General features: G+C 36.4%; 1 long non-coding RNA gene across 1 annotated transcript; it reads left to right on the top strand.

Annotated features, from left to right (window-relative positions):
- Window positions 1-5,879: 5,879 nt before the first annotated feature.
- On the top strand, window positions 5,880-7,270 carry LOC120106045. The gene is made up of 3 exons (XR_005508273.1): window positions 5,880-6,058; window positions 6,142-6,333; window positions 6,928-7,270. It is a non-coding gene; the product is annotated as an uncharacterized LOC120106045 (long non-coding RNA).
- The last annotated feature ends 9,327 nt before the right edge of the window (window positions 7,271-16,597 follow it).

The following is a 16,597-nucleotide window of genomic DNA, read 5'->3' as shown; positions in this document are numbered from 1 at the left end:
CGAGTTCTATAAGTTCACTGGATAGCCTAGAGTCTAAGTAATACTTATAATTGGGTATTGTATCCTAGAGACAAGATTTCTAATAGATCACTTGCATCTATCATATCAGAGAAATTCCTGTTTTTAAGACAGCTCTTTGATTAGCTCACATTCTATTTAGTTGCTTCATTCCTTGTCATATTTCCCTCTATTTTCTTTCTATTTCTTTTATCTCCAGCTTTTAACAATTTAAAGAGAGTAAGTTGTCCTCCATGGATTTTACATTATCAAGAATCTCACACTGAAATAGACAGGTTAGAATGGCTTGATGGCTCCAATAAAAGGAGATGGAGAATGAAGAACTTGTAATAGAAGGAGAACAGTGAACTGTTGGATAAAAGAAGTGGTGGAGAATGAATTCATTTGTTAATACATCATGCTCAATGCTATGGTCAACACCCCCTCTTCAAGCAATGTTAAAGTTGACAGTTGAAGAGGATTATGGAGAGCACCCAAAAGGAGGCATTTTGTAAGTTTCTGTTTATATTAATTCAAAATTTTGATGAATTTTTACAAATAAAAAAGGATTCTGTAGCATGTGAAATTTCTTAGGAAGGGGGGGATTTGGGGGTTTCATTGCAAATTTTGAGCAAGTTATCCCTCAATAAATTGGCCAATGTTTTCTTGTTGAATGGGTATGAGTCACTCTTAATTCTCTTTAAGATATAGAAATAAATCTATTGTATGCTTTCTGCCTTTTTTTTTGTTATATTATTTAGTGATATAGCATTATCATATAGGTCAAAACTTACTCGATAGGAATTTCGTTATCTCAGGACCATTATACTTACAGTCGTTCATCGAAGCTTCAATAGTCACCAACTTTCTTGACGTTTCGGTATTGGGCAATATGAACCCCCGATAGATGGTCTTATGGCTTTCTAGAAACCTATGTTTTTGGTAAGCAATTATCCGAGCTGACTCACCATAGATTTCTTTGTGAGAAGGCACCTTCTCTTCCTCTTGAACTATTTGCTGAGTTCCCTTCAAAGAGAGTTCGTCTCGCAACTTTTTGGTATTTTTCTACCTACCTATCTATGTCGGTGTCAAACATTTCTTTTTGCATATTTATCCCATTAAGATATCTTTTGTCATTTTCAATTTTAAACCTGTTAACTTCTTAATGACGTTACGACTATTCCTGGATATATACACAAACAAAAAGGGTATATATGCACAAACCAGTGTTTGGATGAGAGTATAACATACAAATATCAATTTTGGAAGCATATTCATGCAAATTTTTAAGTATTTAGGAGGGTATGTACGCAAGATAGAAGTTTTCTATTTTCTGATTCATACACTATCTTAAAGATTTATCCAAATTAATAGAAGTTTAATTTATTTGTTATGAGTGCATTGATATCTTACTACGTTTAGTGTGACGGTGTGACATTTATAATACTTACATTACTTTTCTTAAATATGCATATTTATAATATGACTGCCAGCCAGAAAGTCTCAATACATTGCTATGAGATATGATCATGTTCGGAGACTTGTGGAAAAAAGGGTCATATGGTGTTGGAATATCACCTACTGATCAAATGTTTATTGAGACTCATACTAAGGTATAGCCAAGAGAGAAGGTTTACAATATATCAGAAAGATAGGTACGTCTTCCAATAACTGAAATAAGATAAACTTGGTTAAAAGCCTAATTCATGATTGGTGATCGTTAGTATTAAGTTTACCATTCTCTGAAGATACCACAAATAAAGTTCAAATGAAACACTAATCAAAATTTATCTGAGAGAAATGCTGATGGACAAGTAATATTTTCCATGAACTAATATTTTTTCAAATAGTGAGATGACCCAATAATGGGGTTAACTATTTCAAAAAAATCATTGCATTGCCGTATCAATATATGGTGAGACTGGAGTTTGCTCCTGAGAAACTCATCTCACTATATGAGAAGTGATAGAGGAGTTGTGGACACTTGCAAAATGACTTTGTTTTATAAGTCAGGACTAAGAATTCTTACAAGCTATCAGTATAAATAATTTTGTATTTTCTAAGCTAGGATCAGCTTATGGCGGCCTCATCTAAATATGCTATCTTTTTTGGAGACAGATGTCCTGTATAGTGTGACATGTGAATCTATTTCCTACATGCAAAGGTCGATCCATTTATAGGTATACACTATACATACACCCGAATATTTTTAATGTATTTAATTTATTAGAAATAAGGTGGGGAATTCTTAAAATATTTTCTAATGTTTTTAATTTTACTTCAGTTTTTCAAATGTTTTGATCTTTAGTCTTTAAGAACTGTTGGATACCATCAAAAGCCACGTAGTTCATTGGAAGCATCCTTTGGTTAAAGTATCAGATTTTAAAATGTACTCTTTAAATTTGGTTCTTAAGAGAGTTGTTGATTGTTTTGTTTTTAACCTTTCAATACTATTTTATTTGAAAGTGACTATTGATAAACAATGATTTATCTTTTTTTTTTCTTGACTGTTCAGAAATAAACGGTCATGTACTCCCTGCCTTCTAGTTTCTATAAACAATGAGAGTTATCGTATGCAAAATACTCTCTCACTCTTTATCTTGTGTTTACAATTCTCTGATACTCTCTTTCAGGTCTTATTCACTCTATTCGATTTTAATATTGGGTTAGATATTCTGCTTCCATAAATTAATTGGGTAGTGGAAAGCCCAAGTTGATTTATAATTGGCCACTGCATCCTGTAGATAAATTTTCTATTAGCTCGCTCACCTCCATCTACCATGTGGAGAAATTATTATATTTAAGACAGTGCTTTGATTAATTAGCATGCCTTGCTCATATTCCATATTTAATTCCTTTCTTTATATATATCTCTGTGTGTGTGTGTGTGTGTGTGGTGTGTGTGGTGTAATGTTGTAATGTCAGTACCTCATGAATAATGGCAGGGGGAGATTCAAAAACAGTCATTGTCCATTCACAATGCTTCTGAGAAGAAATATGTAAATGGCATGTCTAATTCTTCAAGTCACATGTCTTTTAGCAAAACTTTCAGATGTTCATGTTCTCGAGTATGTCAAGAGACCAAAGGGGGATGTGTATGGCTACAAAGTGGGAAATTAATTTTCCATTGCCTTTGAGAGAGCTTGTAAGTAAGGATACTGGTGCAGAATTGCTGCCTGAGGACCCGGCTTTGCAAATACTTGGGCAAAATCTTCCTCTTACCAGGGAAATTTAGAAGCAGGTGAAGCTCTAGGTCTGGAATTCATTCAGCATGCAGGAATATAAGGAAAGAAAGTAGAAGCAAACTTTGTACAGAGTAAACATGGCACTGATCAAGCAAAGAAAATACTTGGGCACCTGAAGACTTGCTAGGAAAGCTACCAACAAAGCACAAAGCTCTTCCTCCTTAATGTGGATCATGTAAAAGCTAGATCCACTTCTAAAGTGAGTTAAGATAATTGCCAATCTTTTTTGGCCTCCACTGCTTTTCTTGAAGAAATACAATAAAAAATGGCACCTTTCAAGTTCGAATAAAACATCTCCCTGACATAGGAACTCAGAAGAGGGTGCCAACCAGAGAATCCAAGTGCTATTTGCTCTTGGCTCCATTTCAGTGGTTTGTTATTATCATCTTTCTGCCATCTGACCCTTATTCCTGGTCTTCTCCTTATCTTCCTAAATAGGCCCAACTAGGCTCGAGATTAAATTTAATAATAATTAAGTTGGTCTTGAGTCAACAAGCTGTGCGACCAAACCAGGTTGGGCAGGCCTCAGCTTGATCCGAAAGAAGCCTTTGTTCTATCTGGTCAGGCTCATTCTAGCCGGGTTTGAACCGCCCATTTGCAGCCCTAGTCAATGCAATATTACATATACACAATACTCATATGCATGTTATGCATATGTATATGTATGTGAATATGTACATATACTATATATATATATAGCTGCATGCGATTGATCGATGGGGATATATTCTAATTAAACCTAAAAATCTCCCCCATGTTAAGGACTATAAGATGAGAGACTCTGGTTACCCTATTATAAATGTTTTAGTATAACTGAAAAAAGATCATTTGAGCATATACTAACAAGCATGACAAGCTCAATCCTGGAGATCTCATTGCTTAGCTGCAACAACCGGGTTCTTATGGGCATATATTAATATAATAATATTTTTTAATAAAGAACTCATTGGCCTGGACTATCCTTTATATTCTTTTCCTCGTTGGACCGGCACCATATGCATTGCTATCCAGGTTAGGTTGATCCCTGTCTTCGTTATCAAGAACAACAAGGTGGATGCTCTCCTAAAAACAAGGTAAATGAGAGCTCTGACGGCTGGTCGATCCCTCTCCATGATTGATTTGTTGGCAACTTGGCATAGGAGAATCCTTGGGAGATGGCCTCTAATCTTATTGTGGATGGCTTATTCTGGTTTCTGGACAACCCTAAGAAGTACCGGAATAAAAAGACACCAACTTTTGTATATATTGGCCTCATGGTGGCCTAATTGTACGTGAAACAGAGACGTCTCAAGGTTAAAATAATTTTGGTATATAAGAAGCCCTACTAAGAACGTTATATTACCAAGTAAACAGAGTTTTGTTGCTCACCTAAAAGTTGATGGGTTGTTCTTTTCCTTGAAAGCAACTGAAAGACGTTTAGTTTGGATGGTATGTATATATTTGATATGTAGTCAGCTAGGCGACTTGGGTAGACTGGAATTGTAATTGTGGTCTTTCTGGTAAAGTAAGGAGGAGAAAAAAAATCCCAATATAAAATAGAATAAATTAACATCTACCACAATGAGAAGGAAGCCCTAACTAATGTTAAACAAAATTGATGATTATTGTGCACTCTTTATATCTTTGAGATCAGAAGAGAATGCTCCAATTAAAACAAATACTATCTTTGAGTAAAACCCCTTTGGCATGGAGAAGGATGCCCTACCTAACCATAGAAGTTCTTCCATGTGGGTAGGAAATTTCTCATACTCCATATTAATATATTCAGTTTTCGAAAATAGATTACCTAAAATCTGGATAATTCATTAGATATTGCTATCTCCCCGCAAACATTGTGTCATCCTAATCATTAAGAAATTCACTAAAATTTGTAAAACTTAAGAATATTTGGTAGCCAATAACTTAGGATACCCATGTTATTAATTAGGAACAGATAATAATTTCAGCAAGTATTTAAACCTCATCAATTAGGTTTTTTATCTTATCTCAGAAGAGAATGCAACATTAATGGAACATGATGATCTAACAATAATTAAAATGCCCTCAATAAATCAAATTAAGACTAATGCTTCTACAATTAATAACTAATCGATGGTAGCAACTACTGCAATTAATGAAGTCCTTGTAATTTTCGGCGAACAATTAATGAAGTCTTGAATATAATTATCTGATTGTAAAAATTTTCCATAATTAGGGTTGGTTTAAGATTGTCAAACTAGGTCTTATCAACTCTGGATTGGGATGCTGTAAAATCTTTTCCCATTTCCCCAACAGTTAAAAATTAAACTAAGTTAACCAAAAGTAGATTAAGTTAAACTATTAAAAGGGAATTGCAGCGTTAGTTATAACCTACCCCAGAAACCGCAACAGGAGAGCGGAAACCGACCCTGGCTGTTTACTTCCGACACGGAGGCATTGAGCGGTGGGGCCCACCTCCCAACCGTCCATCACGTCACGGCGGAAAAACCAAATCCACCCTCCGATCTCCATCCGACGGCGGTAACCACAGCGAAACACCGTCGCGGGGACGCAGCCGCCTTCCTTCGCGGCGAAGTTCCGAACCTCGTAAATACGTAATTCTTTTATTTAAAAAACAAATTCCAACCGGATACGGTTCGTGCGTATTAACAGTTCTCGATACGCGTCCTCCACTTTCTCTCTCCTCCTATAAAGCTCTCCGATCCCACAATTCTCTCAGAACTCCGCATCGGAGCCTTAATTGAACCCGATCTCCGCTGCCGGCGAGAACAAGGAAGGAGAGAGATGAGCTACTACAACCAGCAGCAGCCCCCCGTTGGCGTCCCTCCCTCCCCAAGGTAGCGATTTCTCTCTCGAATTCGTTCTCGAATTTCTCTGGTTTGTAGGGTTTCTGATGGAGTTGGTTTTGGGTGATGATTAGGATATCCACAGGAGGGGTACGCGAAGGATGCTTATCCGCCGCCGGGGTATCCGCAGCAGGGGTACCCGCCGCAGGGGTACGCGCAGGGATATCCGCCTCAGGGGTACCCCTCGCAGGGTTACCCTCCGCCGTACGCCCAGCGCCACCTCAGCAGCAGCAGCAGAGCAGCGGGCCTTCCTTTGTCGAAGGATGGTACGAATCTCTCTCTCTCTCTCTCTCTCTCTCTCTCTCTTCTCGCTTCTAGGGCTGGATTTTGGCCGTCGGAGGACCATGAGGGATTCCTCTCCGGGAGATCTAACGGTCCGCGGACTCTCCTAGCCGGCGGCTATCACGCGCGCTTCGCCGTCGTATCCGTCATCCGGCGGCCGCGACGACCGCATCGCCGGCGGACGATAGCAGATCGGCCGTTTTTTTTTCCGGTACAGAGATCGGCCGTTTATTTAGGCGGCTTATCTGCGCCGTGATCCGGCGATCGGAAGGCAGGCGTTTCCAGCGCATGATAGCAGATCCTCCACGGCTATCGTGCGCTAGCTCCTCGTGGGCGTCGTCTACCCGCTGGGGTCACCATGTCGGGAACATCACAACGTGACGTGACGTGACGTGACGGCCACTTCTTCATCTATTTTTTATTCCCAATATACCCTTTCCCAGAATACTCGAATCTTTTTTCCCTCATCTCTATGGAAAAAAAAAAAATTTAAACTTCACGTGTTTGGTAACTCTTTCTTCTTTCCCGTGTTCTAAACTCTTTCTCTCTCTTAACTTTTTGTTCTTTATTTTGTACAGCTTGGCCGCGCTGTGTTGCTGCTGCCTTTTGGATGCATGCTTCTGAGACGGTATGAGGGCTTGATCCAATCACACGGTTTTGGATTGCAGCAGCGGCGGCAGCTTTCTGTGTGCAAGTCGGTGGGTCGTTGTTAGCTTTCTTTTTAGGAAACACGTTATCTTACTCTGAAGCTTCCATTTTTTTCCGTCGTTGTAAGAAGTCACCTGGAATTGGATTTGGCTAGGTATCATTCTCTAGTAGTTTAGAAGATAAAAAAATAAAATAAAGACTTGATTGATGCTTCGGCATGTCATTATTCGTGTTTACTTGTTCTCTTTGGTATGTTCATATCTTTTTATTTACTGCGGTTATGTTCGTGATGTTTGGATCAATAGTAACACAAATTTGGGCTTATCAACAAAGGGATTCGAACAACTACTTCAAATACAGAATCAGAAAGCCTGGCTTGCGGAACTTCAATATCCACTGGTTTATTAGCTAAATGGCAATTGGCGCATACAATTCGTTTGGTTGCTTTTCATAGTTTTCATAACACATTTGAAATAGATACCTGAGTTACATGTATCATGATCAAATCGATTGAGTCATATGTTTCTCTATCTAAGAAAAAAGTATTTTTATTTTGCATATTCGATCATTGTTCTTCGGATTTCTACAAGAAATTAGATAGGTTATGATTTGGATCAATGTAGGGTGTTTTCTTGCAAAGTTTTTATCCGTACAAGGGTGGATGAAGGAGGCAATGTAGTACATATAAATGCTATCTGAGTGGAATTGCTGTTCCCAAGCATCTTTCCTCTGCTTCGAGGATGATGAATGGTAATGATTACAGGAGCGGGATGGTTGGTATACCATGAGATGTCTGCATTTATTGCGGGCGTGCGGAGATAATGCTGTTGAGGGATTACTTCCCATGGCTAAAGTTGTAGTCCTTGAGGAGGTTGCTTGATTGCATGGCGAATATCTTAGCACAATGGGTGATCATGCTTGAGTTAATCAACTCCAACGGAGCCCTTTTTCTCTTGGACGAATGATTCTTCCGATTATTCTCCCAAAAAAAAAAAAAATATGAAATCAAAATAATTTTTTTTGCATCTATATATATATATATATATATATATATTATATACCACTGAGATGGTAGCATGGTTGGAACGGAGCTAAGATTTCACCGGAGTGGTCCGAATTCGAAACGTGCGGACATCGATTAAATATGAAAATTAGTATGACGTACTTACATGTAGAAAGGGCTGCTATATTGGTGGAACTCTTCTGCGAGTGGGGAGGGTATGAGTAAACCCATTGGGTTTTCCTCACCCCCCCCCCCCCCCCCCCTCTCTCCTCTCTTTTCTTTTGAATGGGTTGCTACGTGGGTGAGGTTCTTCTCACCCCCCCCCCCCCCCCTCCTCTTTTCTTTTCCTAAGCAATATATATATATATATATATATATATATATATATATATATATGAATTCTTTTATAAAATTACTATGTGCATGTATATTTTATTTTTCAAATAACCCAATCAAAATTATTCAATTGTTCTTCTATTATCCAAGAATTTTACAATTTTCATGAAACATTCGTGATTAAATCAAAAATTCGCTTTATAAATTAATAATATCTTATAATATTGTTAGTGTGATGTTTTTTTGTTATTATTTATTATTTTACCTCTTCTATATGTTTGTAAATAAACAAAATTTAAAAATGTCTTAAAGTCTATGTTTTAACTTTATTTCTTTTAGTTTTTGTTATGCGTTCTAAATTTTGATGATTTTTTTTGGATTTTTTCAAAATTCCAAACCATTGTACCTAGCTGGGTTGTTCTTAAACACCCAACTTCTTTTTTTTTCAACCCAAGGATTACTGGGGATGTTCTTGATGTTGCTTAAAATTAATTCTTAATAACTTTCAAAGGAAAATTATTTTTTATAAAATAAATAGTTGGAAATAATGTATAAGGAATGCTTTTATAAGAAGAAAAATCAAATAAAATGTTTTTTAAGGAGATGTTCGTAAACTCAATTTTTTCTTTATTTTTCTTAAACAAATAAAAAATCAGAATTCTAATTTTATAAAAGTAATAGGTTCAGCATGCATGGTGCATGTAATGTAGGTACCATTATCTTTCCAACTTAAGAGTGCAATCAAGTCGAGTCGACTAACTAGAGTCTTGAGCTCGACTCAATTCAAAATATATGGACTTGAAGCTTGATTTAAGATCGATTGAGCCTTAAAATCAAAGATCGAACTTAACTTGATAAAAAGTAATATTAGAGATCGACTCAACTCAAATATTAATTAAGTCATATTTGAGCTCGAATTCGAGCATAATTAAAACCAAATGTAACATAATATTATATTTAAAAATATTAAACTAAAATATGTATATTTAATTAAGCTCACAAATCTTCAAGCTGAATATTTTGCTACTCAAGTTCGACTCGAAAAATTATTCGAGCTATTCAATGACTTTAGGCCCTAGATTTTTAGGTTTCTTTTGGTTTGCAAATAAAAAAGATTTCAATAAGCTATTTTATACTTTTAGATTTCCCCATAATCAATTTTATCTTATTTTTATATGAATAGGATTATAGTTATGCTTGGTTGGAAGCTGCAAGAATGGCTGCAAAACTATCTAATTGAATTACTTGAAATAAATGAATAATTGCTAAGGGCCCATTTGGTAACAGTTTTTTGTTTCTCTACGAACGATATGTAAAATAGATGATGAAGATAGCATTTGCAGAAAACTCTTGCTATTCCTTAAATTGTTTTGCAGATCATCCAATAGCCTTCAAATATTTATAAAATACTTGTTTGTTGGTTTGTTCATAAATATTTTTTTAGGTAGTTATTTTCAATAGTAAAACCTTCACTAATGTTTCCTCGCAAGATCCTTCAGTGTATATATAATGTTTATGTGTTTTATGGTCTAGAAGAAATTTCTCACATCAGCTTTCTCTATATGAGTGACAAATCTAACACTAAAAATGCCATATGCCATTCTTTTTCTTGTCCACATGGCTCATTGGAAAATTGTTTTTCCTTGTCACAATTTTTGTATGAATTAGCTCTTATAATTAAATCTTTTACATTGTGATTTTGTATGAATTATTCTTGCTGAATTTTGAAAATACCATGTGGGTAATCAAGTTATCCTATTTGATGGAATGCCCAACAAATTAATATATATGCTTTGCTTACTAATGAGCAAGCAGAGGATGAGCTTAGGCGTAATAGTAAGGTTGCTTTACTCTGACCTAAAACAATCTCTTCACATGAGAAGGTTAGGCTGCCTGAAATATTTTAGGATAAATAAATCTTCCCTCTTTGAGGAATATGAGACCTTCTAGCTAGCTTTTATCTTATCCTTGAGCATAGTTCTTGTGGATGGCATGATAATTGAAAGGCTTTGGAGATAAGTAAGCCTCTTGAGTTAGAATGCATCAGGGTTGTTACAATCCAGTGATGTAATGTCAGCAAGGATGGATGTTTGATGTCACATCAATGTTCAATTCTATTGAATCCCATCACAAGGTTGGCATTGAGGTATTGGTTGATGGTTTTACAATGGGACTCTTCTTTGATTTTTTAACACAAAAAATATTAAATATATGAAGTTGATGTCAAGATGGACTTGGAATTTCTAAGAAGCGATCAAAGTAAACTATATTAAATATGTGAAATTAAAGTCAAGGTATGCTTTGAAATCTCGAGTTTAGAGTGTATATATTTCTCGCTGTTAAACGTTGCTACGCTCGTATGGATTTGTCCGGCCAACTCAAGTTATAACACAATTTTATTATGCCCAAGGGTGTAGAACTTCTGGAAAAAAGAAAGAAAGGAAGAAAGAAAGAAAGTTGATGAGGCCCTGCCAATTAGAACCACAAACAGCCGTTAAGATGAGTTCTAATTCTAAATTGTATAATTTTCTTCGAAAGGAAACATAACACATTAAAAATAAAGTATGTAAAGTATGGAACAGTATTTCATTTTGGATCATCCCGACCACCTTATCTTTTATAAAACAGAGAAATTAATGTAAATAATGACTTTGCATCTCTTAAATACCCCAACACCTCTTTTTTCTCTTAGTACCCTATCCTAAGTCACAACATAAATAAGACCCAAACCAAGTTTTGAAGTCACTATGTTAAATGATAACAAGCATAACATATGAAGTTACCAATTTATAGTATTCGACATGAATGACGCACGTGCAAGGAAACATGGGCTGTTTTTTCTCGAGGAAATGAGATGAGAGAAACCAAAGACCATCCACATGGAGTTGGGCCCCTCGCAATGATTTTAGTAGTTACTAGGCTAGAATTACTCTTAATCTCCAAAATCCTGAATCTCTAAATCTCTGATACTCGTATAAGTGCATCGATATGCCATGTAATTTTTTTTTCTATTCTTAAAATGTCTCTTCTAAAATATTTGTATTATATTATATTTTATACGGACCATGTCTCTTTTATCACTGGACAGGTTTCGATCAAGTCAATAACTCAAGAGAGAGACTAATTCCAAACTACAAAGTTGTACTCCCTCGCACGCGAACTTCTCCAATCCACACTGACGCGCGGAGTTGTACGTGTGCACCCTTCATGGAAATGATTGATCTTTTATTCGAGTTCTGCACTTTTTTTTCTACAGCCGCCTGTACCATTTAATTACAAGTAATATAGCTTGTATTATACATTATATTTTATTGGACATGCGTCCTTATGCACGTAATCATGTACACTAATTTTTTTTGTCTTTTTGAGAGAGGAAAAGTTTTACATTATTCCGAAGGAACAGGTTGGTAGGAGGTTCGGGCTGTACCTTTCGCACCGGAAGAATGACCAATTTTCTTCCGCAACATCATCGGATTGTTCTCTACATAGATCTCAAAATATTTCAAATTTTTCCATTCATCTATATGCACAGATCTCAAAGTAACCATTGCGCGATGCAATGGCGGACCGTGCAAAAGAAGGTGAATCCTTCTTTCGCACAAAAGATACAACCCTATCAAAAGGTAAAAATACACAACATGGAAAGCCATTTGTCCCTTACCATCCAATCACATATCCGGCCAATTGCAAAATGTCCAGTCTCACCGTAGTTGTAATAGGGGCTCTCCACCACCACCACCATCACCATAACGCTCTCCTTCACCATTTTAACCCCTTCCCCCTCTGCTCCTACCTCAATACCTGCGGCCATAACCTCCTCCGCTGCGGCCCCCACCACCTCTCCCCTCGCCTCCACCATACCCATCCCCGCGGACGACTCCACCATTGCTTGGGATGGACTGCCATCAGGGCCAATCACATCGATGGCCTTAATTGACTATCGTCGCCCTCGACGACGTTGAACTCGACATGCTCACCCCCGACCAGGGTCCGGTAACAATCACGTTTGATCGATGGCTAATGACAAAAAGATTTTCTCTACCATCTTCGGACATGATGAAGCACTTCGTTCTATTGAACCATTTCACAACCCCCTTCATCTGCTCACTTCCCTAAACCATTTCCCCGCCCACAAAGCCTAACCCTAACCCTAACCCTAACAAAGGAAAAATAGCTCAGCATTAGGCAGAGCGGTGCTCAGGATTAGGGTGGATTTGTTTCAATTTTTTTAAAAAATACTATAGCTCAAGGTGGCAGGATGCTATAGAACTCATCCACAGCTGAGCTGGTAGATCGTATCTAGAATATATTTTCTCCTTGCACGCCCTTAGATCAAATGACACAAGCCCTTGCACCATGTGGAGCCCTCACTACATGCAAATGAGGGAACAACACTCACCACTCTCTCTCACACACAATTCCTAACAACCATCCCCACTTCTCTCACCTACCTCCATCAGTTGCCACACGAACCCCAGCCCGCCCAAAAACGCCAATAGAGAAATAGACAACAAAGAGAGGGAGAGGAAGAGAGAAAATCCCCTCCCTCTTCTGATACCATATAATCACTATCGAGCTATAACATACTTTCTACTTTATATTAATAATTTTTTAAAATATTTTTATAAATTTAGATAATTAAATAGCAATTTAATATATATTATAATATTTATATTTTGATCATTATTTTATAAAAGTATTTTTTTATATTTGATAAAAAATAAAAATTAAATATACTTTGTTTTACTCTATAAGATATAATCTATTTATGAGAGTCCAAAAGACTTTGATTACTCTTTCAGCAACCATTGTCATAGGAGTTGTATATGTAAATTCAAATTGATCAACAAATCGATTAATATTTCAATATTGATTCAAAATTTATTCAATATAAAAATATTTATTATTCAATTAAATTAATTCAATTATATGTATATATATATATATCTTGTATTTTTAGTAAGATAACAATAATAAATAAAGGTAATAGAATTTGAAATGAAAATAAAAAATTAGAATAAAATAATATTAAATAAGATATTAGTTATTATATAATTATTATATAATAATATGATAACTATAATAAAAATATTAGTACTGACATATTGAATTAATTCTAAAAATTAGATTAGAATAAAATTTGATTATATACAAGATACCAATTTATTCAAAACTTTATTGTTAAAATTATTTAAAATACTAATAACTTCTAAGTGTTCCTACTTTTATATATGATCTTTCTTATAAGATCTCGAAGAATATATAATTCATGATTATTTATTTATCCTATAATTAAGGAGTAATGATAGTACTTATGTAAAAAGTTTATTAATATATATATATATATATAATTTTTTATTTTCAATATTTTAAATCAAACTCGCTTAAGCTATTGATATGAAAGATGAGATTGATCGTAACATATGTTTAATAATTATACCCTATATCTATAGTACACTAAATTATCTCGAATCAACTATCAAGCAATTCAAACCATACCAAATCAAATTAGTTAAGAACCAAAACAGATCAAGCGGTTGGGAGTTGGGACAGCTTGGTCCCTTAACACCCTCCCAAGCCCTCCCCCAATGCCCTCAACGCTATGCTCTCCTTTGTATCCCCCTTTCTACCATGATAGGAGCTTCGAAGCTCCATCGCATGTCTTGCCTGTCACTCGATCACTCATCTCACTCATTCGGTTGCCATCTTGCTTGCTCAGTCGCCTGTCTCGCTTCTTGATAATGTCGATCGACACTGACCAATATTAAACAATGCCCAAGTAAGCCCCTTTTGCTCTCTTTCTCTCTCCCCCTTCTCTTACTTTTCCTCTCTCTCCTTCTCCCTCTCCCTCTCCCTCTTTTTGTTTTAGTGCGCCTTGGTATGACTGTACGAACCCATACCATACTAAATTGATTGCTAGCTAGTACGAGCTCTGGTACTAGTTCAGCAGACCATACTTAGATTAAATCAATTGCGAAAGACTTCTGTAGAGTGTCCAATATATGTTTGACTTCTTCTATTCGAAGGTTTAGCGTTACAAAGCTACTCATTGGCACACTTAGTATTATGTTCATCATGATATGTTAAAAGTCATACACAAAAACGTGAGTCATGTTTGTAATCCTCCAAGCTACCAACAAATGAACTATACCATTTGATCCCTCGCTTAGTCAAAATTGTAATAAAATGCATCATGGAGGGATTTGACATGAATCAATTGATTCGGTAAAATTTATTACCACTCTATTCGGACATGGAGTCGAGGGAAGTTTAGTATTATATTAAATATTTAATAATATAAAAAAAATATATTAAATACATATATAAAATATCAATTTATTTATATAACTAGTAGTAAATTACTTGAGTCATATACGATCTATGTAGTAAATTATATTTTTGTCCTTATGTTTATATAACTAGTGCTAATTTTCACTGTTGAATTCTATTAAACTTCGATTTATATTCAAATAATACCCGACATATATCTATATTTTAGATTAAAAAGTTATGAATATAACTAATGTCACAATGCAAGATCTCATCCAAAATGGCTAACCAAAAGGTATTTTTTGAGGTTCCTTAATTTTGTATAAGTACCTAAAATCTCTATGGCGAATAACCGATATAGGACTAAATACACGCTCGCATGGGTCCTAACATACTTTTCCATTTAAACTCTAACGTCCTCGTCAGGTTAAGGGTCTAAATCTATTCAAATCTAATCACAAATACTACAATCAGCCCATGGTCAGCCCCAATGAGTCCATGCTAAATATACCCTAGTCCACATTGGTCATGGTCGAGTTCACTATAATACCATCATTTGTCACAACTTAAGACCTCACCCAAAAAAGATAGCTAGAAAGTATATTTAGGTTCCTCAGTCCTGTATACACGGATCCTCACATAGTTTCCCCATTTAAGCCTTGACATCCTCGTCAGGCTAAAGATCTAAATCCATTCAAAACTAGTCGCAAGCATCACAATCGGCCCGTTGTCAACCTCAATGAGCCCATACTGTAGTATCCTGTAGATTTGTTCTGATACCATTTATTATAACTTAAGATCTCACCCAAAATGGTTAGCCAGAAGATATTTCTAGTTTCTTAGTCCTGTGTAAGTACTCAATATCTGCCTAGCAAATAACTGATGTGGGACCAACATATGCATGCACGAATCTCATATACCTCATGCTGCCTGGCAAATAACTGATGTGGGACCAACATATGCCTGCACGAACGTCATATACCTCATGCTGCAGTGTCTCTTAGTCCACATAAGCAGGTTAAGTCAACTCTAATATCATTTGTAATAATCCAAAATCTCATCTAAAATAGCTAGCTGAAAGATATTTTTTGGATTTCTTAGTCTTGTATAAGTACTCAAAATCTTTCCGGCAAATAATCAATGTGGAACTAAACACACACCCACACGGATCCTCACAACTAATATCCAACTTGTTTCCTTAATTTAGAAGAAATATGGATATGCTTATATGTAGTTCTTTTCCATATCTATTTAGAGTAATAACTTTAGTATTTGTTTAATATTTTATCTATATTTGTATTTGTAATACATACACCCACCAATATCCTATCCATATCTGATTCAATTTTAGCCCTATCACCTTGCCATTCTATCACGGTATGGATCATTTGAATCACCCCACTCTGAGCCAACGCGTCCTCTTTCCATAATCCACCTCTCCATGCAACCAATCTTAGCGCATGTGCCATCTCCTTCCATAACACTTTCCATAATCTTCCCACAAAAAAAAAAAAAAAAAACACAGAAGAGAGAAGGAAAAAAAAAAGGTCATCACACCAGCCCCACCCCACCGGCATCCAAGAAGAAACCGGAGGCGGTGGAGGCTGAGGTGGAGTCCATCGTGCTCCTGGCGGTCATTTGCAACTCCCACAACCAGGTCCAGCTCGCCAATTCCGCCTACAAGTAGTTCCCCTGGCTCGACTAGATGGTCTCCTATGGCAGCCATGGGCTCGGGAAGCGGCTAGCATCAAAGAGGATCAGCCAAGATGTGATGCTCGACCTGTCCGAGTCGTCGGTGCAGCTTTCATTTGATAAGGCTCTACCGTTGAGTCCAATTCACCTGGAGGTTCCACACTTGATGATGAGGCTTTTGTCAGCTATTGCAAAGCTTTGAACGGCTCTCCATCGTCTTCCACCTTTTCTGTTTATCTCGTGTAAACAATATTAAGAACAGAAGTGCTGTAACCGTATGGTAGAAGAGACTAGACTGG

Source organism: Phoenix dactylifera, unplaced genomic scaffold (assembly GCF_009389715.1).
Source record: "Phoenix dactylifera cultivar Barhee BC4 unplaced genomic scaffold, palm_55x_up_171113_PBpolish2nd_filt_p 000438F, whole genome shotgun sequence".
NCBI lineage: Eukaryota > Viridiplantae > Streptophyta > Magnoliopsida > Arecales > Arecaceae > Phoenix > Phoenix dactylifera.
Note: the sequence above shows the minus strand (reverse complement) of the source record. Positions and strands in the feature narration are given on the sequence as shown.